Source organism: Zonotrichia leucophrys, chromosome 1 (assembly GCF_028769735.1).
Source record: "Zonotrichia leucophrys gambelii isolate GWCS_2022_RI chromosome 1, RI_Zleu_2.0, whole genome shotgun sequence".
In the NCBI taxonomy this organism is placed as follows: Eukaryota; Metazoa; Chordata; class Aves; order Passeriformes; family Passerellidae; genus Zonotrichia; species Zonotrichia leucophrys.
In genome coordinates this window covers 94,852,370-94,880,084 of record NC_088169.1, presented here as the reverse complement: position 1 = coordinate 94,880,084, position 27,715 = coordinate 94,852,370, and the positions used below count along the sequence as shown (strand labels likewise).

Sequence of the window (27,715 nt, the reverse complement as noted above, 5' to 3'; positions counted from 1 at the left end):
TTAATGTCCTAAGCAAATAGGACAAAATTTTATGAAAACCAGCCTTAATTTTACAAAAGAAAAAAAAACACAAAAAAACCCAAAATCAAACACTCCCATGAACAAGATATTCTCCTATTGAAATTTCCCTGTCACTCTCCTCAGCTGATATAATCACCAAAGATACCATAATGTCACTGTGATTTTTTATTGCATCACTATTGGAGATCATCAGGAGTTGTCAAAATAGACCTTGAACCCTCACCTTAGCTTTCTCCTGAAAATTCTGGCAGTTTAAGTTAAATTGTTGTGATGATGCAATTAACCAACTCAGCTGGATTTGAAATTGAGGAAGACCAGGAGCATGACACTTGCTGGGGAGACTGCCCAGATGAAGAGCATGCTCTTTTTAGATTAGCACCTCAAATAACTAAATCCAAAAGAACACATCTAATGATGCTCAAGTGTGGGCTTCTTTTGACTACAGCTATCTCAACAGGTCCACTATCATGCTTTTAAATGAGAAAAAGGCTAGGAATTGTATCTTTCTCACTTCTAGATTTATTTACTTGGTGAATTTAGTATTACTACTACCACATTCTTCAGGAGTTTTCATATGATTTAGCTGGTAACTAAGGTATTGCTCAGTGTGAGTAAAAACAGCAGAACTCAAGTGAAAGTAGGGACAAGCAAAGCTATTTAGCTTCCAAAATAATCTGTATTCACAGCAAAGGACTTCATCCATTATCTTCATTGTACAAAAAAAAATGCATAGGAGTGCATGTGTTATTTTTGTTTCAGCATACAACACCTTATGTTCTTGAAACAGCATATTATGGAAAATTAGCCTTTTTTCTGGCACAGCTCCTTTCTGAAAAAAAGCAGGGGATCCCAGGCTTTAATGAACTGAATTGCTAGGCTTTGTGTTCTCTGCCTTTCTAAATAGGGCCTGTTCCCATCGTGTTAGATATTACAACCTAATTTTTCCTAGTTCATAATTTAAGCATGATTGGTGAGGAATACCAGAGCTTCAGGGCAGGAGAGATGACGTCCTCCTCTGCATCATTTCCACATCCAACAGAGTTCCCAGCAGCTTGGGAATAGAATCAAATACAGAGTTTGTGCCACGGAAAGAATTGAAGAGCACCCTGCTTTACTGCACAGACTGGCATGATATGAATGATTGAAGGCTCTCAGCTGGATAGGGAGCCTGGATGCTGGAATACCAGCTGTCTGTCAGGAGAGTGGGATTGCCCATTACAGACCTAAGGGCAGGGAGGGAGCTCTTGACCAGCAAAAAAAACTAACACCAGAACTACTGGAAGATACTTTAAAGCTTTCATGGTCTTCATGGCCCGTTCTGCCACATGGTCCAGAAATCATAAGACACCGTGGCCACCCACTTCCTCTGTGCATTCCTGAGAAACACATCTGTGTTAATTGACCACAATGTGGCCACTTCTCGTTAACACAGCACTTTAAAAAATAATGTTCTTTGATTGACTTCCCCCTCACTCCTTTTTGAAGGTGATCTTTCTGGAGCAGAAAAACACCTGGGGTCACACTTAGCCACCTTGCCTGCCTGCCTGCCAGCTCTGCAGCTCTACACGCTTCATCTCCGGGACGATGGTGTGACTTTTGGAGGCTCTATGCCTCATTTAGCCCTGGTAATGGCCTAATTGGGCTGGAAAAATGCAGGAGCAGGAGCATGATAAAGAAACAACTCTGCTGTGCTTGTTTCAGCAGGTGGAAAGAAAGAAGAGGAAGAGAAGAGAAGAGAAGAGAAGAGAAGAGAAGAGAAGAGAAGAGAAGAGAAGAGAAGAGAAGAGAAGAGAAGAGAAGAGAAGAGAAGAGAAGAGAAGAGGCAAAGGAAAGGCAAATCCACTAAACCCATATTTTCTACTTTGACTAGATATTTATGTCTGTAGTTTTATTTATAATGGGGCATTTATAATTTATAATTCATTTTAAAATAAATTATAATTTATTTATAATGGGGCATTATGCTGACTAGTTCTGCGGGTAGCAGGATTAATGTGTCAAATGAAGGAGTACCAGAAGAGGGCCAGATTTGGATAAGATTTCCACGTCCAGGAATTTTCTACAGCAGTCAGCCCCCTACCCATAAGGCTTCACTCCATCCCCCCTTAATTCTCAGTTAAGGGCTGAGAGAATGGGTGCTCTCATTATCTAAGTGGGAGGGGAAAGGTGAGTGGGAGAAAAGGTGAGAGGAAAGGCAGGTGACAAGAGTGACTATTTCAGGAACAGCAAAGGAAGAAGCTGATACCACTAGCCAAATGTCCATTCACCATTTCTCAGCCATACTTTCTCCTCTCCTGGGAGGAATCTTGCCACCTACTCAAAGAAAATCATGCTATCCTCTTTTGAATTGGTCCAGTTTTCTTTCCTGCATCCCACAAATCACTCAAAGAATGAAATGGTACCCCTTGCCTCAGAAATAGAGAAAGAAATATAGACCCTTGTAAGTTTCAAAAGGTGAGGATCCTCTTTCTATAGGGATCTGTTCTTCAGCAACAAGAAGAGTGGAAGACCAGAAGATGAACCAGATTCCCCTTCACTTAAAGTGACAAACCAAAAAGTTCATTTCACAGTGGAAAGGACAGCCTTCCCTTTGGATGGTCTTTTTTTTAACAGCTCCCAACAAGATCCCAGCTATAAACCTGACTTTGTTTCCTCCCTTTCCTCTCTGAGTGGGAATCCTGTATCACCTCAGAGTACAGTCTCCTTAAGCTGGAGCCAAAACTGCTCATACAGCATTGGAATCACAGAAGCACTCCATACTTGCCACTGTGTAAAGGACAACCTACATCTATTTTAGTTCTCTGCCTTGGGGACTGGTACAAAATATCCTGTTTTATTCACGTCTCGTATTTAAACTTTCAAGAATAGTTTAAATTCTTGAAAGTTTATTTTCAAGTCTATTTGGCTGATAGAAGTTCCAGAGGATCCTGCTGTAAATCAGAACACATCCTCGCTGGTAACATTTAAAAAATCTGATTGAGTCTTGGTGCTCTTATTTACATCACAGCCCTATAAACATTTCTATCAACACAACAGCAGGGGCAGCAAACAGCATGGAGCAAGCACAAACAGGCAGTGGGAGGAAAAAAACTCAAGGATTTTCAGACAACCTCTCATGCTTCCTTTGGGAAACTCACTGGAATTGTTCCTAATAACCTTTTTTCTTGTTTCTTGTCTGCTTCTTATTGCAATTTCCTTGCTAACTTGAAAAAAAAATGTGTTGAGGAGGAATGGCTGTACCCATCAAGTGGCCAGCAATAAGATGATTTTTAAGTTTCCTGGGGCTCTAGTGGTAACATAAAAATTTCCCTGTGGGAGCTCAATCAGCTCAGCCACAGGATTGTTTTTGATGGACTAGAAATTTTTAGTGCTTGCCTTCATCTGGTAATTGCCTGGGTACCAGTAATGGTGATGTGGTTACAATTACGATATTCAAGCAGAATGTGGCATCAACCAGTAAGAGGAGGCTGGTTTCAACCAGGCTTGGAGCTTTAAACAGGACAAACTTTAGCAATCATCATTCCCATTGGCTGGTAGTGTAAAATCAATTTGAAATGTAAATTAAAGTGTTAAGCCTATCCAGTCATGGACCAAAAATGCACTTCCAGGCACAAAAATATTTACACTAAACCAGAAGCTGTCTGAAAAAAAAGTTGGCAATAAAAATACTAAAACCTCTTATTTGTAGTGTGGAAGGAAGGGGAAAGTAAAAACCATTAATAAATGCTAAGATTCTAATGCAGGGAATTTATGAGGGAGTTTTACAATATCAAGGAAATACTAAATAGTTAACAGAGGTAAAGAGGCAAAAATGATATTTTTATAAATATAAATGTGCCTGAGACTGGCCATGAGCCCATTGCTTGATGCGGGTGATAAAACTGTAAATGACAATCCAAAAAAGGCGGAAATATAGAATAAACATTTTGTCCTTCGCACATTGTTTTGTCCTTGGAATGAAGCTGTAGAAAGTATCATCCCATATTACGTCAGCCCAACAAAATTCACCGTAGGTAATAAAAGGAGATGTGAGACGAGATCTGCTAAAATTAAATGTTTTCAAATCAACAGGCCTGGAGTCTAACATAAACTAAATAAGGAGTTCTCCGAATCACTAGTGTTGATACTGAACAACTCATGGAAAAATGGGAAAATTTCAAAGGGTCAGAGAACTGCAAGTGTATGCAGTTATTAAATATCTACTAAAGAAGGAAGGCCTGGGAAATTATAGGCACCATACCCCAATATCCGTCTGGGTACAATAATGAAATTGATTGAGCCAGCAGTCTTTCTAAAAATCAATGAGGATAAAATATTATGAATTCAAACCATACTTTTAAAAACACCCACTGTTCTTTTAATGAAATTATGAACTAGATAAAGACAACTATATAGACTACAACATGGACATGTCCAAGGCATATGATTGACCAGATTAAAAATTGCTATTAATAGATTCAAAACTGGTTTATAGATAGATCTTAAAGGTTTTGTTTAAGGGATAGTATCAATGAGAGGAGTCTTTTCTAAAGACACTATCATTGTGAACCCATTACATATTTTTTAATCAGTCCTCTAGATTGTAAAATGAAGCGATGTTAGTTAAAATCCAATACAAACACAAAAGCTAGCAGTGAAGAAGGCAGTTTAAATGTATGATTGATCACTAATGTTGGCATGTACAAAACTAAATTCTCCCCTGGGCACCAGAGATTTTCTGTGCTCAACATACTCATCTTCCTCGTGGCTCTGCATTGAAATGACTCCATAACTCTTTTTTCTGATGTCCAATTTACCAGCGTGCTCTAGGATGCTCGAAGGAAGACAAAGCTTCACTGATTGGCAGCAGCTAGACTGAGACCCTGAAAAAGTTGCACCAGTGTCCTGCTAGGACACGAAGGATCTATTTTTTCTTAAGTGCGTATGTTGGTCTAACTTGCTCACACGCTGAGGGTCAAATTTAAAGTCAGATATGGAATTAGGAAGGAATTTTCCATCCCACAAAGACTGGCGAGAATCCCAAGTGCAACTAACTCACTGTTTTCTCTTCTTATCTCCCTAGACTTGTACAGGGAGATGCAAATAACAAACTTAAACCCAGAGATTTAATAGACTTACAAGATCTTAAAATAAAAATGGGACATATCTCTTCAGGGGTTGCAATCACCGCATGACTCAGAGGCTTGATTCTCCTGAGTCAATGAGGGGCAGAAGGCATGCATAGTATTTTGGTAAGGGAAGGGTATCTGTGATGTTGTATGTGTCACAACAGTTGTATTGAGAGCTCCTCAGGACACAACACAAGCCTCAGGGCATAAGGAGAGACTGTGTGTATAGTGGGTGCTGTGGGTGTGCCACTGCTATAAAATGAGAACAATGTGATACTGAATTCTGCTGCAGATCATCTAAACTTTGGTTGTGGAGGAATTCCTCCACTTAGACATTTCAGCTGTTTAAGGCAACACTCCTAGAGCCCATCTAACCAAAGTGACCAGAAAATCAGCTAAAAAGTAGCCACTAGCTAGAACTACTTCTGGTGTTGACAGATCAGCTTACTGACAAGGAAAGTGTTTCCTATAGTGTCAGCACAGTAAAAGTTGAAGTCTAGGTCACATGTATACTTGTCTCAAGCACAAACAAAAAACCCTGATAAGTTCCAGATCTAGAGCCCCTTTCCTGTGGGTGCCACTTTAGTGAAGCAGAACAAGCCTGGCTTGATGTTCAGATAGCAGGCTAAACCTGCAGTGTTAGCAATGGTGTGATGCCTTGTTTTGACTTACACACTGACGAGAGCAAAGACAAGGCCTCAAAAGGAGAATAAATAGAGATGAGCAAGAGGCTATTTCATTGATATCTCACTTTTAGAGAGCTGCCCACACTTACAAAGGGAATAGCAAATGCTGAATTGGAAATGCATCCTCAAACCTTCACTAAAGTGATGTCTGATTTTCTCTTGCTTTTAACAGATTCAATACTCAAAATATACCCTTGCTAAGGCCAAACCTACCAGATCTGTAGCCATCTGAAGAGCAATATGTTGCAAAGTGAAAGGAAATACTCTTAAAACTAGCCTATCCATGGATCTCACTTCCCCCTATTGAAAAGACAGACTTAAGGTGTACCACAGGAATGCACTTGGATTTCTGTAAACAAGAAAACTCTACTAAAACAGCAGACTGGCAGTGAAAAAGCACCACCACAACAGTCAAGGCAACAAACATGACAAAGTGACTGCAAAGGGAACAGCAAATTTTAATCAAATCATTCAACCCTTTTGCTGTTGCTTACCTTGATTAGGTTTGACAATATTGTTAAAGAGTCTTGCTATTGTTAAAGAGACTCCATGATATTACCTTTCCAAATTACAAAGGATCAAGGCAGACTGCTCCTAAAATTTCAGAAGACAGCATATTCACCTCTTTCACTATCTACAAAGCTAAAGGCAACAATTTCAAACAAAAAAAGCACCCCCCTTTGGGTCCTTCTGCAAGGAATCAAGGAAAGCACAAAACTACCATTAGCATATGTAACCTCTTTCTGAGCTAAACCCATTAGCTACAGAAACATTGCTAAGAAAACAGGAATAGGAGGCACTTCAGTGAACAACTACATCAGCAAGATTTCAAGTGTTCACTGTATATGCCTAATTTCTTGCCAGCTTCATTTCTTGCTCATTTATTTCTTGTGCAACGTTGAATGCAGCAAAAAAAAATCTCAGCTTCCCTAGCCAATAAATAGATAACAATTTGCTGTGACCACTTTTGTGGAGGGTGGAGGATGTTGAGATTGAATAATTGTTCCTCAGCAAAATGAAAGAACACAACATTATTATATATAAAATTATGATAATGATCTGTGGACACTTCTCACAGCTTCTCTCCATGGATCTAAGACTTCCTAACAAACATTAAATTAATCCTTGCCTCCACACTCTTGGAAGACAAATGATACTTTGCTACAATTTGTTTGCAAGTGGGAGAATGTAATGAACAGCTAATGCTAACATATCTAATTTTAAAAAATGCTTTCATGATTTTATTTCTAAATGTTTATTTAATTTCCCAAAAGTGGAACTGAGAAAAGTGTACTATTTCGTGCCAGTCTTCTCTCCACCCCTTTGGCTCTTTGAAGCCTTACAACATCAAGCCTGTAAATTCAATTTCTCTGTCTGGAGGCTCAGATCTAATAGCTCTGTCTGGAACATCAGTATCAAGGGATCTTGTCTTCAGAGTTTAGAGGAAAACAGCAAAGAGCTTTCTGGAGAGACAGAGAGAAAAATTCTATTATTTCTTTTAGAGAGAGATTATTAAGAGGTGACAACTACAAGAACCTATTACTTTTATTAGTAGCTTCTCAGTATTACCGTGTACATCAAAATTTATGTACAGACACAGAAAAAAAAGAATGTAGTCTCACCTATGTATAACTTGTCCAGGTTCTCTCTCCAGCAGAAATCATTAATGCTTATTTCAGAACAAGCCACAATGAGCTGGGACAGTTAACCTCCCACCTCAGGTCCCACCATCGTCCCCAGCAATTTTAAATTTTTTAAGCACTGAGGCAAAAAGACTTCATGTTTCTATCAGCAAGTGTCATCATTAGCAATGAATACTCTGACTGCTAAGACTTACATCATGTAGTCTTAGACCACCACTTTTTAAACCGCCATTTTTGCAAGCCTGCTGTATTCTTGGGCCAGTTAATTTTCACTGGCGTTTAAATTTTCTGACAGACTTACTGACATACAAATGAAGGGTGTTTTTAAAAACCTACACTGATTTTCTGTCTTCAGTCTGTCCTGACTGAGTGATGCAGCTGGGTAAGTATCCCAACGACATTACTGTGCATGTGGTAAGATCATCAGGAGAGTCAATGCTCAAACTGTACTCAGGAGACAAAAATGAGGACTGTTGTACTGAGATCCAGGAACCCAAGTTCAACTCTTCCTTTTCCTTTTTCAAAGGTGAGCAATTTTTCAGCCAATAGTCCTTACCACAGGTGTTTGTCATCATACCTTCTTACTGAGAACTATGAATCAGACACCACCATTGCTCATATTTTTGTATTTCAGTGATTAATATTTCTGAATTTATAAACACATGTTTATACTCAGGTATTTAATGTATTTATGTATTTAGAGACACATAAACCCATCAGTGTGTCTTTATGTGTTTGTCAGCCTGTATTCTATCAGCCTCGCTGTTCCTATCAACTTTGCTGTAACTTCTGGGATCTAGTCATGTTCAATAAAGTTTACATCATAGCAGCCCAGCAAAACTTGCAGGTTTAAAACAACAGTATTTATGGAAAAAAACCAAACAACCCAATGTCTCATTTGCAAGGGCAGAGATTCCAAACCAGTATAGTTACACCAGCCCATCACCGTAAGAGGTCCAGGTTGAGAACAGGTTTCTGTTTAAGCACCATTTACTGTTAATGGATTTGACACTTGTTGAAATGGATCAATCCTTGCAGTTAGATCAGCTTTCCCTAAGCCAGAGGGTTTTATATGGACCCATACATATGTAGACCTATACATATTTCCAATAGAGCTCCAGCAAAACACATTGCTACAATGATTGATAACAGAAAATGAAGAAATTATCTGAAAGTAAGAAATTCCCTTTGTAAGTTTTATATGCTTCCATGATTTGATTTAAATAATTTCAGTTTTACTGTCAAACCCTACCCTCAATTCTTCTTTGGGGCAGTATAATCCACAACATCCTCAGTCTCTTCTTCCCTATTCAGAGAGAACCACAAGCATCTGCTGTTTTGCTTGTGAACACACTGGCAGTTGGCTCAGATGCCTGGCTCAGGTCTCAAAAAGTGATGTTTTAACCTGGGCTGAAGAACATGTATCTCACCTGTAGAGCATGAACCTCCAAACATGCTTTGCCAATGGTCAGACCACACAGCAAGAGGATCAGATCAAACTTGCCATGTGGGGAAGGTGTGACAAGAGGAAATGTAGGGAAAATGCACAACCTCCAAAGCCAGGAGCTGGATTAAAAGAGGACATAACTTTGAACAAATGTTCAAACTCTGCTTTAATTTTTGAGTGCAAAAGAGATGTCCAGGCAAACAACACTTTAAATAACACTTGACGAACTTCCATTCTCTTGATATTGTGTGATCTTAAAAGGACCCAACAGTCATGCACAAGCTTTCTGATTTCCAAGATAATAACAATTTAGGACGATTGACCAGCTAATATTACTTGAAGAGCTGCAGACTAAATTGATTCCCAATACAAATTTCTAAACAAATACTAAAATCTGTGTAAAGCTGATCAAAATCTCAGAACCTGCTTTCAATTTTACCTATATTTCCTTTGTAATTACCTGATTACTTATGCATGATTTAATCACACTATAGCCAGAGAGCAGGAGTTTTTCCTAAAATCACAATTAAACCTGAAATATTATTTTGCTATTTTATATAAATTAATTGAAATAACTTTTGTCATGGAAACACGTGACTTAGGACAGAGCTGAAGAAATAGCTAGCTAAGCCTCACAACATGACCTCAAGTCTGTACTGCTCTATCCATCCATTTTTTTCATCCTTCATCTCAGTATAGAATGAACGAGAATGACCTTTTGATTTTTCAATTGAGATTCTCTTTATAACACAATCTGTGTTTACAAAGTCATAGAGTATTCCTAGAATAATATCATATCAAACAGCTGTTACTGTAGGTTTTAATGTATTGATGTAGAGTCTCGGAAGATGCAGAATACTTCTGAAGAAATGGTCCAAGAAGATAGTGTAAGAAGGACAGCTCAGTTCTCAATCTGCAGAGGAACCACAAGATCCTCTTTCTTTATGCATTTAGGAAAAATGGAGGTATAGTAAATAAGAATTGGGATAAGGTTTGCAATCTGATATAGTCATGAATTTTGTTCAGAATGAGAACATCTGTATAGTTTTAAATGTAATTATTACTCTTAACCATTTAAGTTGTACTGTAAACATACACTATGTTAAACAGATGTCAGGCCTGCAGAGGGCTTTACAAATGAAATAAACTTGGGAGAGAGGTTTATTTTTTTCCTCTTCACAATTTACACAATCCATGCAGATAAGGATTTTATTGCTTTATTAATAAAAAATAAAGACAGCAGAAGGCAATGAATCCAATCATCTGTGACCACCCATAGTTTAAACAGTTGACTGAGAAGAGACTTTGTGCTGCAGCAAACAATTACACAGAAATAATCATTGCTGTACAAGTCATGCCAAGGTTCTCCAAGCTGTTCTTGGCATAAGACCAGCAAAGGTGAAACAAAAATAGCTTTATGTCATCCTTGCAATTGCCCAAATCAAGTAACTCAGAGAGAGGCCAGCCCCAGCCCTGCATGCCACAGTGTGGCTACAGGACTGCTTTGCCTACCACCCTTGCCTGTGGTTCCAGCAGGGTATTTGATAACCGAGGACCACGGGGAGAAGGTGAACTTTAATTCTCACCGGTGTTTTCCCGAGGCACAGGAAACATTAAGTGAGCTGGCTGGTACCAAGGCAATAGGTCTCTGGCTTTTAGAAACAGCTCAACTGAAAAACTCTCCTCTGTGAACTTTTTGGATGAAACAATGGCATAATATTAACTTCAAGCACTTTAATTTACACTGGGCTAAGTATACAGGCAAGACAGGCAGAGAGTATAGGCAAGGCAACTGAGAGTAGCTCAAGGAAGCCTTGGGGTGTTGGTGGATGGAAAGACTGACATGAACCAGCAATGTGCACTTCCAGCCCAGAAAACCAACAACATCCTGGTTGGCCACCAGGGCAAGGAAGGGGATTCTCTCTCTCTACTCCACTTTCATGAGACCACACCTGGAAAGCTGCATCCAGCTCTGGGGCCGATGACATAAGAAGCATGGAAAAGAGAAATCTGAGGGACAGCATATGGCAGCCTTCCAGTACAAAAAAGGACTACAAGACATCCAGAGGGACTTTTTACAAGGGGATGTGGTGACCATATGAGAGGTGACGGTCTTAAACTGAAAGAAATTTAGATTCTATATTAGGGAAAAGTTCTTTCCTGTGAGGGTGGTGAGACACTGGAACAGGTTTCCCAGAAAAGCTGTGGATGCCCCATCACTGGAAGTGTTTGAGGTCAGGCTGGATGGGACTCTGAGAAACCTTATCTGATGGAAGGTGTCCCTGCCCATGGCAGGGAGATTGGAATGGAATGATCTTTATGCCTTCCAACCCAAACCATTCTATGATCCCACAGGTCACTATGTTCAATTTCTATCAGCCCACAGCACTGAAAGAAAAAGATGAGAGCCATGAGTTATCTAACCCTACTGCCAGCTCTTTTGGTGAAATCATGTTCTCTCAATTAAGAGATAAAATCTCATAATCCCTTTCCCCAACAGGATGTGAGCTGTGTTGCTCATCTGAGATACTTAACCGAGGAAGGACATAAGCATTGTTAGGTACACAGCAGCACTGCTGCATTACATGCTAAACTAAGAAGTATGAACTCTTTTTGCTTCCTAGTTGTAAGGATATTAGATACCTGAATAATTTTAATTGCTTTGCTTCTGAAGAAGATGCTGTAATATTAGTGTAAGCATAACAGAGATACATTAACTGGCAATTACCATCTAAAGCCAGAGACAAATAAAGAAAAGAGAAAAGAAAAGAAAAGAAAAGAAAAGAAAAGAAAAGAAAAGAAAAGAAAAGAAAAGAAAAGAAAAGAAAAGAAAAGAAAAGAAAAGAAAAGAAAAGAAAAGAAAAGAAAAGAAAAGAAAAGAAAAGAAAGAAGAGAAGAGAAAGAGAAAAGAAGAGAAGAGAAAAGAAAAGAAAAGAAAAGAAAAGAAAAGAAAAGAAAAGAAAAGAAAAGAAAAGAAAAGAAAAGAAAAGAAAAGAAAAGAAAAGAAAAGAAAAGAAAAGAAAAGAAAAGAAAAGAAAAGAAAAGAAAAGAGGACGAATCCTAGAGAGGAACAAAATATTCAGGCTTTTACATGTTTCAAATGCTTATCAAAATTTCCTCCTTTCAATCTCTGGGCCTGGAAATCAGATAATTTTTCAAAATTGAATGCAACTTTCCATCTAAACCTATATTTAGATCAAGGACATGAATATGAATGTAAGCATCCAACAATAGAAATCTGAAACTGAAAATTATAGTTATGCGTTTTTTCTACTTTAATAATCCTTGCTACAAAATGGGAACTCATTACACTGCAATTAGACATTTTTAAAAGTTCTTTCAGATCTCTGGATGAAATACAATATCGGGATGCCAAGCTGTTGTCAACATTTTTACTGTCTGGAATTGTATGTTTAAAACTATATCACATTAACCTTTTGTATTTCTGAGACAGCTATTTCAATGTATTTTGATTTACTACATGAGACCTTTCAAACAAGGCCATGTAATGTAGGGCTATTTCAAAGTGCCTATAATAACAAAATCTTAATAGTCCACATGTGTTGCGTGCAAGTGTTCTCCTTACAATTTACAAGATGTTATTGTTTTTAATGGACATCCCTCCAAACCTACCTGCCAGTTTGCAAATTGCTAACAGCAACAGGAAATTGTGAGGACAAACTGCACTCTTAGTGTCACATGCAGTCTTCTGCACGCCCCAGGTTGTTGGCACAATTGTCAACAATTCTCAGCTACAAGTCAGTAATTCTTTGGGCAAGGTACACAAAGAGAGAGGATACAAATTGTTGTGTCAGCTCTGCCAGTTTTGCAATGTTCATAGAAATTACAGCACCAAGACTTGTTTTAGACACTAGTAACTGCAGCTATTGCCTTGATAAATATCACAAAAGACATATTGAGTAAGAAAATGAGACTGCTACAAATCCCCTCCCAGAATAAGATTTTCACTTTAAAAATTGCAAATATGAACAATGTCATGGCATTGCTTGTAGGAAAGACATTTTGGTAAAATTCTACAGCTTTCAGGAAAAATAAGAAATTTCAGAGTAAGTAATTTACACTGTTTTGCTACAGAGGCATTAAAATAATCTGTTCCTCTATAATAATCTTTGTCAATGGTCTCTTCTCATAGGATGTCGTTGGTATTTTCAGTATCATCTGCCAGGCACTGTCACCAATCTAAGGGTTCCTAGAGATACAATCATCTGCAGCTATAACTAGCTAATAGTCTCTACCTGTATTCAAGGAAAATAAAGTGCTATGCCTCAGTGCCAGTAGCAGGCAATAAGTCTATTTGTACAAACACATTTTGATGTACAATGCAAGAAATTAGTAATTAGGACAGAAAGAAAACAGACATTATACAGGGAAAGCATCTCATCCTCATACAAACAACAAATGGGGAGCGCTCAGCCTCACAGTCCCTTGTTTCACCTTGTTGATCCTGTTCACTCCAACAGGGATGATGTTCTTCCCACATTTCCCTTGGGCAGGTCTCTAAGCTGGCATTATGTACTCTGGCACAGTGCCAGCTCTCTGCCTCCCTCAATTCCCACCCCACTGCTGCCTCTTGTCAGGTCTCCCCATGTGCTCCAGCCCTCTCACTGCTGTTGGTTTCAGTGCTAACCCTGCACACTCTCTCACTGTCTGCACTGTGCTGTCAGCTGTGGTGCTGATGATAAAACATCAGACATGTCTTACTCCAGCTAGAGCATTTCCAGGTTGACAAGTAGGGGAAAATGGCTGGATCCAGGCTCCTACATTCATACCTTCAGCTCTATCACAGCACACAGCACAGAGAGCCACTGCACTTCTCTCCATATTGTTCACCTATGACAACGACCAGAGTGTACGGATATTTCTGATTGTACTGAGTTCCTTTCCATTAAGTGTCCAATATTTCCTGTCCTTCAGTTTACCAACTGAAAACTGAAATAGACTCTATGGAAGGAATGAAAAAAACTAAAGGAAATCAACTGCCAAATAATTAATCTACTTCATTCTGGCTATTTCCAACATATGGTGACTGATCATGCCTGTGTCAGATTCCAGCCACAGAGTTCCTGAGGTACCCACAGTTAGAGCATAATCTCAGCAAGAATGTATCTGTGACTTTGGTGATCAGACACCACATGGTTTCATTTGAACTTCAGTTTTCAGCTTAAACTAAACACCTCTGCCTTTCATGGCTGTGAACCAAAACTTGAGTGCTTAAGTAAAACAAATAGAGCAAGAGTTGCAGAAGCTCCAGAAGAGGAAGAGGTTGCAGTTACTAACACTGAGGAGCTAAAGCTCAGATCCTTGAAAGTTCTTGAGATACTCATCATCCTCTTTAGGCACTAAGAATTTTCCACCCACAGAAGTGTCATCCAGCTGCTACTTAAGCCTGGAGGATTGGGATCTCATCTCTGCAAGCCAGTACACTGACACTGCATCCTGCGCCACTTCTTGGAGAGACACTGCTCAAATCTCTCAGCTGAAAGCTCCCAGGCAGAGTATTGAAAATATGTGATCTAACTGTGGAGGAGGAAGGGTAAAGGCCTGTTTAAGATTAAGCTCAGCTTTCTGATTGACTGATGCTTTTGAAGGCTTTGCTATGAAAACGGACATGACACATCAGAGACCATTAACTATGTAAACACTGTTTCCTAAGAAATGAAAGCAGCAGTAATTGTACCCTAGCTAGCTGCTGAAATTACTCAACTCAGGACTATCCTGGTAAGTAAAAGAAGCACAATATGCTATCAATGTCTTTGTTAAAGACAAAAGTTTAAATGTTATGAAGAATTCATGTTTATACATGCATATATATATATATTCACACATCACTGATGATATTTATGTTGGTAACCTTATTACAATGCTTTAGATGAGGATATCATATGGAGTAATGTACTGGAAAGACATCGTGGCACAAAAAGTAGAACCTAATTCTGTTGTTTAGTAACCAGACCTTTATACTCAGTTTGTCACTCACTAACTGGATCCAGCCCCTTCAATCTCTAACACATGAACCAGGACAATCACAGCTGACTCCCTAAGGTGAGATAAAGACTATAGGCAGTTTCCTTGAAATAATAAACACAGGCATCAGAAGATTTAGTATTACAGCTTGGTTTATAAATCTATGTGGTTTTCCCATACTGAAGGCCACTAAATGGAGGAAATTCATCAGCAGGGTATGACATTTTCTAATTTGTGCAAGAATATGACAGTCTTACAAAATATATGGCTATGCAGAAGGCATAAAATATCTGTGGGATTTATATGTGACATAGATTAGTTGTCCTTTGAGCAGATTGTTGTCTTTCCAATATAAAGTTCCTGAAAGGAACTACCTCCACAATTCAAAATACTTACAGAACACTCATATAGAAAGAATGGCATCTGGTGTAGAGTGTACTGCTTGGTGTTGATGGGGTATAGCTTAGTTAAGTTTCTCCTCAAAGGCTAAGTGTAGAAAATGTTCTCAGAGAGATGTGAAAACTGGCTCTTTGTTGTAGGGTTTGGGCAGCTGGCTTGCCTAGGGTTAGTCAAAAGGTCCTGGTGAGTACCAGTTATGAAAGGTTCAAAATATTTTAAAACATATAGAGCTAAACTGGTCATCCTGGAAGCAGCTACCATAGCAGACAGAGTGTGGTACATGTGGACCCGTGCCATCATGGCTTCCCACAACAGGGTTTCAAGCAGGGTCAAAGAACTGAGCAGAAACGTACGCTGTGTGGCAAAGACAGCTTTGAGGTAAAAGGTGGAAGAAGATGGGAATAAGGAAAATATCCCTGCCACAAGCACCTACTATTGAGGCACTAGTCCAGACATTTAAACTTGCCTGTACTGTGCCTTGTAGAATATCAGAGATAACTGCAGCATCTGGCAGAAGTGACACAGGACCTGCAAAACATCTACTCTGTGCACCTGAAATGGTACTCACTGAAAATTTTAAAGGTACCAATCTTTCTGAGAAGACTAAAGGGTGCAAAGAAAACTGTGTGACACCCAGGTCCCTAATCTGTAAATTCACTGATGAACTCTATCACCACCAGACCTCAACCCCCTTTTTCCCTTGTCATTGTGGAGTTTTGTGCAATGGCCCAAGTGAACACAGCCATGGTGGATGGTTCCATGGGGCTCCTGAGTTTGGTGGACACTTTGACACTAATAATGAGTGTGAGAGACATGTATCTGCTGCATTCACTGGAACAACCAGTCTGCTCCCAACTCTTATGCTTCCATGTCTAGCTGCTACTAGAGGAGCCAGGAAAAATGGGGCTAGAGGAAATCCCCCCACAGTACTACATTCATTCAGCAGCTTGTCTTTAGTAATGTTCCTTTACACAGACAGTTCTTAAACAAACTTCACAAGTAAAAGCTTAATTAATGCTGCCAGGCCATGGGTGAGCCGGAGGGTGGAAAAACAGGAAGGGAATGAATGTCCTCATTTTCAGGAAGATTAGGGCTACAAGGTAACAAGAAAGCAGAGAGGACAGAAAGCAGAAAATACAGGTTAGATAGTACTTCTTGGAGGAAAGGACAACATCTGTTAAGCTCTCTCTCGAGGAGATGACATGAAATTGAAAGATGAAGAGTCTTTCATCTCCTTAACCTAGTCTGTCTAAGACAACTTCAGCACTCTGTGCCAGGGACCAGTTCTCTTTTCTGTTTGCAGAGCATACTGTAGACCACTTTTCTGGTTTCTAACATGTTCTCCTAAGTGAAGACTAGTATCCGGTCAGGAGCCCCATTGCTTGCAAACCCAGCAGACTGAACAGTGTAGTGGTGCTGGAAGGACTTGCTGACTGAAGGCAGAAAGTCAGCAGAGCTTCTTACAGCAGGAATGATTTTTAAGGACACTTCAATATTAGATTTTACTTTGGGTTGCTCCTAAATGTTCTGCTTCTCATGGTATGTATGTAAAGAACCCCCAAACCCCTAGTTTTTCAATGTTTTAATTTGAGATAGCAAGAGTCCAAGAATATCAGCAACCCAATAGGCAAAGAGAAGCATCAAAAGTCAAATTCTTTTAAGTAAAAATGATATTTCTGTAGATTAGTAGACCTATATATATGTTGATTGTTCATGTTAATTATCTGAAAAAAAATCCTGAAATCATCTGTCTTAAGTTACATGATTTCCTGTGTATTTGGTTTGCTCTGGCAGGTTGGTGCATGTGTTATCCATCTTTTAAAGCTCCCAATTGCTATTTTCAAGTAGAAAGTTTAATTAGGAAAAATTACTAAACAGATTCCATAATTTAAGGAAGTGTCTTAGTGAATTTATTGTTACTCATGAGAGGTCATTTAATGTGTTTCTAACTGATTAAGATGAAATATCTGGCTTTAGATGCTGAATACTGTCACAAGTCTCAAAAATAGTGTATTTGTGCAAACTATTACTGAAAAAAAAGTCTATCAAGGAATTCCTGTAGATACTAGCATAGACACCAAGATAACTTTTTTAAACAGATGCCAACAGTTTAGTTGCAACAATCAGAGTGTTCACATAACTTACTTACTATTTTGGTTGTGAGATGTCTTTGTGTTGACTGACTTTTATCATTTATTTCAGAACCTGAGTGTACCTTCTGGCTAACTCACAGCTATGTAATCATTTTTTGAGAGGACTAAATTCCATTTCATGACTGGCTACAGGCTGCATCATAAATTCAAGACTCCTCACTCTCCCCTGATCTCCCACAGATGCCAAAAGGAAGCTTGTACAGAGATCAAAGGAAGAATTTGGGCTCTGTGTAGTAAAATAAAACTTTCAGTTGTTATTTTTTACATCACATTCAGAACTGCTTACTGGAAAATGTTCCTTTTGCTGCTAGGATCATTGCCACCCTTGCCTCCTGTCTCATTTCCCTTCCCCATCCTTCTTTCTTTTCTCTGTCTTCTTTTTCTTCTCTTTGCATGTGTCACTGCAGATTCCCACTCCCTGTGCACTGTGTTGGAGTAGTCACTGTAACACACCAAGTGCCACCATCAACCACAAGTATTTGCATTCTGACAGCTCCAGGGGAGCATTGGTTCAAATCTCTCTCCAAACTGAGGACACAGCACAATGGCCCTCACTTTCTGCTCAAGAGAATATTGCATATTTACATCTGCAATGTCACAGCTGGGTTTAACACTTCCTTCCCCCCAGTATTTTTCAAGAATCAAAAATGACAACCCAGGCACTTACTAACTGCTTTATCCATTTCAGACACTCATCCAGGTGTTCTGTATCTCATCCACCAAAGTATTCAACGCCAAGTACTCTCTATTCCAGGCCATGGAGGCAGAGGCAGGTTAACGTTCCAGCCCCAAGTGCCCCAAATTAACTATTAATAAATAAAAATTAAAAGTTCAGTAGCATAAAGTTTTCTCTCCAACTCCAAAATGGATTTAGATCAGTAAGGCTGGTTTCAGACACAAGGGTTCTAGTTACAAGGACCACATGAAGGCTGCAGAGAAGAGAAGTGGTCAATCAACCCTATGCACCACAACAGTCAGTTGAATTGTCCTGAAAATGGAGGGAAAAAGGATCAGATACTTTGAACCGCTCTGCTTTGCCTGTTCTCATATGTCAATCTTACCATAAAACACTGCAAATTTTTTTGTATGGAAATTCCAGTGTGCTTTAGAAACCCCTGTTTCTAACTAAGGTATTTCTAATAAGATCCTGTGAGGTACAGTTCTTATCCTCACTTTTTCCAAACCAGAAAACTGTGAGAAAATGTTTGCCTGAGGTCAGTGTCCAAGCCCAGAACAGGTTCTGGAATGGTTGTTACAACCGAGTCACTAGATTGTGTTGCCTTCACCATCATTTAATGTAGGCATGAAGAGATTATAATCTCACTTTTTTTGAGCTGGGCAGTTCATCTCACCTAACTTTCTCAGCTGAACAACAACAACAAAAAAATGTGCTTACACAGAATTAGCCTTGAAACATGAGCAAAGAAGACTTTGGTACTAAAGCTACCACCTCTCTGTCAATGTCCTCCCTCAGTTTACTTGGTGTTAATAATGTTCTCAAAATTGTTGGCACAAATTAGTGCAGGCAAAGAATTCTGCACTCTTGCAGTTAATAAGTGACTGAGGAAGGCTGTCAATTTATGCAGAAGAGGTTGTTTGCAAACAACATGCAGCAGCTTGCAACCAACGTGCAGATGGAATGACAATGAACTGAAAAGGTCCCCCTGCCTCACTCGACATTTTTGCTCGTAATTCAGAAGATAATCCTAATAATCTTATCAAATACCAAGAAAGTATTGAGGTTTGAGAATGGTAGAAAGAGTGTCAGGCTGACAGACCTGGGATCTGAATTCTTCCACTAAGCCATAAAGTTTAACATAGGAGGTAGCTGTTCAACCTTTTCTGCCAGTATTGCTCTATTCACATTTTGAGAATGACGTCAAAATTTTGCCTGCTGTCACCCCCTCCATCACTGACCTCTCTGAGAAGTTAAGGGTAGGACAATCTGGTGTCCAATACTGTAATGAGATTTGACACACACTTGGGCACAGAGTCAGGATCACCCTAATAATTTTATAGATGTCTCCAAGCATCAGCCTTGTCATGTCCTAGAACAAAAGAAATTACTTTGAGATGCTTTGTATGGTTTCTAGTCACTAACCTGCCATAATCAATCCTCTTTAAAAATAATTACATTTCAACAACTGCAATTACATCAATTAAATGCAAACTAGATTTTGGAATAGTATTTAATCTGAACAGCCATCACCACTGCTCAGTTAACCATATTCCTAATAATCATCCAACTCATTTTTCCACTCTCACATCTAGAAAAGATGTAAGAATTCAGTCTTCTCAACACAGGAATCGATGGGTAGACCCCAGTGAATGCACAGAGCACAGAAACAGATTTTGTTATTGGGGTGAAACTTCTATTTCTTATTGCAAAGAGAGCTTAGTCCTGCAGCGTGGTGAGGGGTAAAGCATAGAACAGTAAGTGAAAAAAGTGCACAACTGCCCAGCTTCAGACTAAATCAAGTACAGGAGTTAAGGGCTCTAATTTCCACAATTAGCATAAACACTTTCAGGGGCACCACTGTGCCTGGGAAATAGCCTTAGCAACGCCTCACTGATACTCCCTTGACCTTGTCCCTCCCAGCACATCCTCTCTGAGTTTACACTGGGTGGTGAAACTCGAGTAGGAGGTAAAAAAGTCCCAACTGTGATAGAGACGCTACCCAAAAGGGGAAATCGGGAAAAGCCTGCAAAGTCACTCTCCTCCATGATACATGAGAAAACAGAAGAACTGTGCTGGCCATGGCTGGGAGATGTAGGGCTATCAGCCCTCTTCTCTGCTCCTCTGAATCCCACCCAGAGTGTCCAACAAGCTTGATGTAGTTTGCACCATGACTGCACACAAAGACACACAGAAGTGGTATTGGGGAGCCTGAGAGGAAGCAAGAGGGAGGTGCAAAATGGACCACCTGTTTAAAATGGGGGGAAAAAAACAGTAGAAAGGGAACAAATAAGAAAATAAATAAAAAAACAAATAAGAAAATTATTTTATCATATACTATATCTACATAAGTAAAAATGAAGATTTTAAGGGCAGCTTCAGGACTTCTCAAAAACTTTCTTCATATATATGGTGAAATTTGTTTGAATAGTGCTAACGCTTCAGAAACTCATAATTGTGGTATAAATCTGTTTTCAAGATACTGCTATTAAGCCACTTTCTATCAGGATCAGTGAGGTGATTTTTTTTCCCAGCGCGTGTGATTTCAGTAAAACAACTTGTTGCTCTTTAAAGTTTTGTTATGAATTACTGTTCTTCTTCCCCTCAATATTATTCCTAGATAACTTGAGCCAGAGAAAACACCTCGGAGCTCTTCGGAAATTTCTCCTTTCGCCTGATCCTACATGTATCAGAAACCACCCTGCCCAAGATTTGGGGAGGGGAGGCGGAGGGGTCCCTCCGTAGAATTACGTCTGCACCTGGCATGGCCGGCCGGGCTCAGCCTGAAGTGCCCCCGGCTCCCTGTCGCCCTCGGCTCGCTCCGCACCCCCTGGCCAGGGGCTCTGCTTCTCCAGGTTTCTGCACCCCAAAGCCAGACCCGGCGCTGCGCAGCGCTCCCCGCCAGTCAGACCCCGCGGGCTGTCCCCGTCCGTCGCTCCCCCGTGTGCCCCAGCGCGGGCGGGCTGCTCCCGGCGGGAGCGCTGCCCGCCCCGGCCCCATCCCAGGCTCCCATCTAGGGCGCGCACCCACCTGCCCCGCGCCCCGCTCACCTCGTCCCGCCGCCGGGGCCGCTCCTGCCGCCACCAGCTCCTGCCCTCACTCCGGCGCTGGGCAGGGCGGCGGCAGCAGCATCCCCCGCCGGCCCCCCAGCTGCCGCGGCGGCACTTGCAGCCTCACGGGAACCGGCGGCGAGGGGAGGAGGGGGTGGGGGAGAGAGAAACCCCTGGCCAGGGCCCCGTCCCAGCCCTCCCCGCCGCCTCTGGCACCCGGGCCCGCTCCCACGGCCACGCAAGGCGGGGCGGGCGGCGGCGGCCACAGCGGGGACCCGCCCGGGCCCTCCTCGCTCCGCGCCGCCCCGCGCTGCCCCGCAGGTAGCGGCGGCCCCGGGCAGGCAGCGCGCGTACCGCCCCGGAGGCGCAGGGCACTCGGATACCTGTCCGTGAGCCGCCCTGCTGCCGCGCTTCGGGGCGCTGACCCTGCGGCTCCCCGTGCAGCGGCACCGGCAGGTTGGCACACGGGTACTTAACCCTGCAGCAGGACGCTACTGTGGGGGAAGGAAAAAAAAAAATCATTGCTTGCTCAGTTTTCTTTTCAAGACTAGGGTCTTCCAGCTCTCAACGAAAAGGTCTGACCTCCGGATTTATGCTGCTCCCTGGTACCTGAAGCTCAAAGAGTAGCCACCAGGGACCTGAAGTTCTTGAAGATGAAAATCCTCATCTTGCTCTGGACAGTTAAATTTTGGGTTGGTTTTGCAGATTTTTACTGCTACAGAGCTGCTATACCCACTAGTTGATTTGGATCTTAAAAATTGAAATGCAGAGAACAAAATGTTTTCATTATTATATGGTAGCGCTTACATTATTATACTGCTTCCTTAGTCCAAAAATCTTTCAACACCGTTTGAAAGCAACAGTCTTTTGGGATCATTATACAGTTTGTATTTGAAAACTCTTGACCTCATAAGATGCCTTTTTAAAAGGAAAATTAGCACGTAGCTCTATACACAGGCTCTGATGCCATTCTACAGCCAGCCCAAACTTAGATGTTTGGATCTGTCCTGAGCATGCAGTTTTCCTTTGCCAAATAATAACAGCAAAAATGTTGACAGAGTTGCAATATATTGCTGAGAGTGACACTTAGAATGTATTTACAGTGTGTTGTATTTTTACCTTGAAGAGGTCATAGGGACCTTTATTTCTGAAGGAGATCCATGAGCCATAACTTTAGTAAAATTGTAGTCTATGTATTACTACAGAATTATCCACAGACCTGAAGTCACTTGCTCAAATAGTATTTAATGTATTAGGATACAGCTAATTTTGCTAAATAATTAGTTTTCCTATTTCTACTGCAGTACACTAACTTTTTAAGAAATAGATCATCATCCTTTTGATAGTTAATACAGTATAATTGCACAACCATAATAAAATGCCAGGAAATACTTTTCAGATTTAAAAAAAGACAATTATTGATACCAAAGGGGAAAGAATAGCTTTCTTAATTCTTAATCATGCTTAACTGGAGATGGTTCCAGATACAAGGTCTACAGATTCAGAGAATTCTCCTCTAATGTTGTACTAAACTTTGATTTGCAGCCCCAAGAAAACTTAAGACTTCCCTGCAGCAGTCAAAAGTGTTAATGTTTCAAATACTAAATCAAAATAAAATCTTGTTTGGAGAAACAGTACACCAAGTATTTGGACTCGGGCTCTTCAGGGCTATGCTGTAGCATGGCAATGAAACTGAACTTTTTTAAAAAACTGTTCTCTTGTAAAGAAACCTGAGGAGAACAGGAAGTTGGTTATTTTAAGTAATCATGTAGTTGTGGGGCAGAGACAAAAAAGATGAAAGAAAACCTTTAAAATGGCAAACTCCAAACTTCTTCCACAGAATCTGTAAATCAGCTACTGCTATATTCATTGCTGCACAACTCCCATAGCCAGCCATGCCATTTATGCCACAGGAGTTTTTGTGGCCCAGTACTTCATGCATGGTTGTATCAAATAGAAAACAATATAACAGAAAGTTCTATGTTTTAATTTCTCTCAATATTAGTTGTAGCTCCCCATTATCTGTGACTTCATCACATTGCGATGCCTTTTTCCAACATGTTTCCAGCAATAAAAGTCAGATGAGGAAGAGGCAGCAGGACAAGCCCACTGGGACAGTCTTTGACCTTGCTGGACATCTCCTTGGCTTCTAGAACACAACAACACAAGGCAAGGTGGCAGGATGACATCCATTCAGGGCTCTTGTGTTTAAGCCAGTGCAGCACTTTCTTCCTCTTTCTCACCTACAGAGTTCGAGCAGATCATACCAGAATGTGCTTTATCAGGGCACCCTCAGATCCTAGTGTTTTGGGGAGCCCAACCAAGATGTAGAAGGCTCAGTTCTTTCAATTTCTAAGCAGATTTGAAACCACATCTCTCAGTTAGCAAGGAAATAGCCTAAACAGCTCACCACAAAGCATTCCAGAGGAAGAATTACCTATGCTGCCCTTTTCAAACCCACACTATCCTTCATTCTGATTCACATGGCTTTATTTTATTTTGAATTAGATGGGAGGAGAAAGAAAGAGTAAGCTACTTACACCAGGGAAATACTAAGATTCTGTGTCCTGTACTAATGACAGTAATTGTGGGTTTGACTCTATTGCCCTTTTCAGATGAAGCTGACATTTTTAGTAGAGACTCTGGATCCAAGCCAATTTCACTAGTGACCTGATTTTGGAGTCCTTACATGGCAGCTTCTGTCTGCCTTTGCCATATACAACAAGCACATAAAATACAGCATTAAAATAACAAGTAAAATCCAAATATTAATTTATTTCCTTCTCTATTGCAAGACTGAAGAGCATCAGCATCTCAGTGGTACAATGCCCATGAAAGGAGGTAACCAACAAATACTGAGAATCATTTCTACTTAAGAGGCACATGTGAAAGCAAAAGGAAAAAGGATACACAGAACTACTGAACCTTAGTTCCTTTGAAACTACAAGTCAAGCCTCCCTTTGAATATTTCCCAAAAATATCACAAACTGTGAAAGAAGGAAAAGCTGGGAAGGACTGAAATCAAATATCAGACATAAGGATAAAGGAGAGAAAATTTGAGGTGGCAGGGAAGCCAGAGGTTTCTCTGCCTTCCACGATAGTGTGGTCACCTCTACTGCACTGTGGCCTTCAGGGTTAGGTCTCAAAGGATCAAAGGCTCCACTGTCAGGCCAGTCTGCCCAAGTTGCAGCAGGTCCCTTGTGATGGAAAGACACCTGTGGTGTCAGTGGGCAGATTCTTCAGGGAGCTACCAAAGGAGTCTCACAGAAGAGGGAGAGAGAGTTCAGAAACACAGAAGGATGCTCAGAAACAGCTACTTGCCTCTTGTAAGAGTTTTGTTTGATTGAAAGGCTGTTATGGTTTTCAGCTGCATCTCATCAGATGCCCAGATGCAGTAGCAACTCAGCCCGAAGCAGACTGGGAGAGAGGATGGCAGCTGCTGGAAAGGGCTCTTGGAAGAGATTGATTAGAGTAGCATCTGTAATCAGCAGGCCCTACCAAGGGTTGATGTATATATTGAGCAGAACTAAGGCAGATAGGGTCTCATGGTCTCTTAGAACACTGTTGGGCAAGTTATGCTGGCTGATGATTCCTGGTCAGGAATAATAGCTCTGCTGGGTGGCATTGCACAGACATCTTACACCAGCTCTGTGAATGGTTTTCTCTATTCCAAGTTAATTTCCTAGTGAGTAGCCAGAGTAGGAAATGTGCAGATGCCATGAGGTGGTGGAGTCTTACAAAGGTGAGGGAAGTGGTGAGGTCCTGTGTTGACATGAGTAGGGTAAGTGACAGCTTGTAAGACAAAGTACTGAAGGCTCCTCATTGCATACAGGCATTTTGTTCATCGGTTGTCTCTAGCTGCGAAGGACAAACTAATCCCACAGAGGCATTTTCCTGCAGAAACTCTTCAGACGGGCAACTCTTCCCATCATCTGGACAAAAATGTTGGCCACCTCCCAAACAGAGCTCTTGCAGCTCTCAGGTCAAGTCTCTCAAGTCAGCCAGCACTGCAAAAGGGCTTGGAAAGCCACTACTTGATTCACCTAGTCCTTGTCAGGAGTATGAACTGGTGCTAGGACAGGCTTCTTGTTCTTGTAAGTTAGCCTCTTCCAGTTTACCTGTGTCCCTTATCCAGGGTGTGCATGTGGCTGGGAAAGAATAAAGAATCGGGGAGGACATATAAAAGCTAGATGCCAAGATGCAAAGTTAAATGGGATAAAGGGAAAATGTATTGTTCCTTCTGACAAAGCTTTCTGAGGCAGAAGTGAAGCAGCTGGCGTTTATCAGAGATATACCTCATACAGTGGATGTGGATATAAGCGCCTTGAGCCAGTTGCTGGGAACCTGAAGCCCAAATCTGAACCAAAATACTCATGGCTTTTTTGCCATGGAGTCTTTACCCCAAGGCCTGGCATGCTGAAGAGAATTATACAATGAGGCCTGAACCAGGTTCGGAACTATGCGACCAGGAGAATGACAATGTCTGCCTCAACTTCTTAAACTACTTTAATTGCAAAAAAAAAAAAAAAAGAGGCTAGACCGATAGTTTGAAGACTGACAGCCCAGAAGGCTGAGGTCTTCTTTCTGTTGTACAAACTGAGCACCACAGGCAAGGCTTATCTCTGTCTCCCTCTGCCTTAGAATGTTCTTCAGCTTCAGCATGTACAGGAGAAAAGGGATAGTTAAAGCCTTCTTCTCTGCTGAGACTGATTGCCGAGTACTCAGAAGAAACATGCAAGATGAGTTTTTACAGGGATTCAGAGAAAACTTGAGCTGCTGGGTTGTGAAGGAAATGCTGGAGAGAGGCTGGGGCTGTTAGAGGGGTGTGCTTTGGTTGTGTAGATGTGGCTATATCACTGTCTAGTGGCTGTCCCATGGAACACAAGTCCCCTTGCTGCAGCTAGACTTTGTGGATACACCACGTGCTCAAATAATGCCTTCTATGTTTTTTAAGCCAAAAATTTTTCTCCCCCTGCTGAGGAACATGAAGTTTGTGTATCTGCAACACATGGATTCCTTACAGAGGAGGAGACTTGCTCTTGAAGGGTAGTTTGTATTGTTTTAGGCAGTGCAGGAATGAAGAAAGGAATCAGATTTTGGTTACGAAATGCTTAAGGATTAGACTGGTATTGCAGTACCCAAAATGAAATCTACTGGTCCAGCTAGGAGTGAAGCATAAACAAGGCAAAATCTGAATTAAAAGCTGCTAGAGAGAGACAGCACCCAGTGTGCATTGGATAAAACCAGCAGCCCTGTGGACTGAGAACAATCCAACAACAACTCCAGCCCAGCTCCACAAATGTTATTGAACAAGTCTCATGAAGGTGTGTCCTATGTGAATTAGCCTTAAACAAAGAGGACTAAAAATCTCAAGCCTGTTCCTTCTTCCTCCCTGCTGTCTTGGTTTAAAAAGTTGAAAAGTCATGATTAAATTGGCTGCACTTGTTATTTAATATGTTTTATTTAGTTTGTATCTATGATTTTTTTAAATATTTATCATATTGCTAAAGAATGGTGACTGTTTTCATAGAAACTGGAGATGGAAGAGACCCAATAAGTTCACATCCAGTCCATCCCCCCTGCTGCCACTGCCAAATTGTTCTGCATGTTCATTTTCCAGGACCACCTCCAAACTAATTTTGAAATGTTCTACTTTCTTGGAGAGGGTCTGTACTACTCGTGCACAGATCTGGAAGTAGCTGGTGATGCCCATTCTCATTATCTTTCACTCCTTTCTCCTCTTCATTCTCTTTATTCTTGTATTCCTTTTTCAGGCACAGGCACTTCTTATTTGGTTATCCTTAAATGTTTCTTCTCCCTCCTTAGATTTTAAAAGGATCGGCGCAGTTGGGCCGGGTTACTCTGGCAGATGCAAGCAGCCCAAGCAATATCATTTGAGCAGTTATTTGTTGAGCAACCCTACCCTGGAATATCCTGTCCTGGGGAGTATGAAAAACCAAAACAAAATCTCCAAGGTATTTGCTGAATATCAAAGCAGAAGCACACAGAGAACATTGGCCCTCTATTAAACACAGCCAAACACACTCCTCTTAAAATCCTATTCTGTTATAATTCTTTGGCAAGGAATTTTCTGCTAAAGATATTATTTATAACTATTGCAGTTCCTTTGTTTGTTACCCAGTCCCTGCTTTGGTTTGATCTACAGGTCACACTTGGCCTGCTTGGGGTAGCTTAGTAAGCTGGCTGTTTTCCCTCAAGACAGTAATCTTGTGCTTCAGGAGCAAGCCACAGATAGAATAACAGTTTCATGTCCACATTTTATGATTGGAAATAAAACTTTCCAGATGTGAGCCACTGTCTTCCTTTATTTTCACATCCATATTTCTTCTCTGTATTTCCATCATTTGGTTCAGGTCAGCTATGGCAAAAACTTGCACAGGTTGCCCTGTCCTTTTTACCTTAGGCTGAAGCACAAAAGCAGCACATCAGCCTGAGGCAATAGTGATTATTAAGTCTGCAGATGTGTAAATGTTATTCCCTTTGTATTAGTCTGCAGTTAGTGAAATGTTGGGATGGAAAACCATCA

General features: G+C 40.8%; 1 protein-coding gene across 2 annotated transcripts in view; it reads right to left on the bottom strand.

Moving 5' to 3' along the window:
* The window catches only part of CASR (calcium sensing receptor), a 73,177-nt gene extending 51,565 nt beyond the window's left edge, over positions 1-21,612 (bottom strand). The window contains exon 1 of one of the 2 annotated variants that reach the window (XM_064723072.1): positions 21,552-21,612. The gene's annotated coding sequence lies outside the window, so the exon portion shown is untranslated. Of the gene's footprint in view, positions 1-21,168; positions 21,418-21,551 lie in introns of those variants that run through there. The other variant, XM_064723055.1, reaches the window with a different exon arrangement.
* Positions 21,613-27,715: the final 6,103 nt, after the last annotated feature.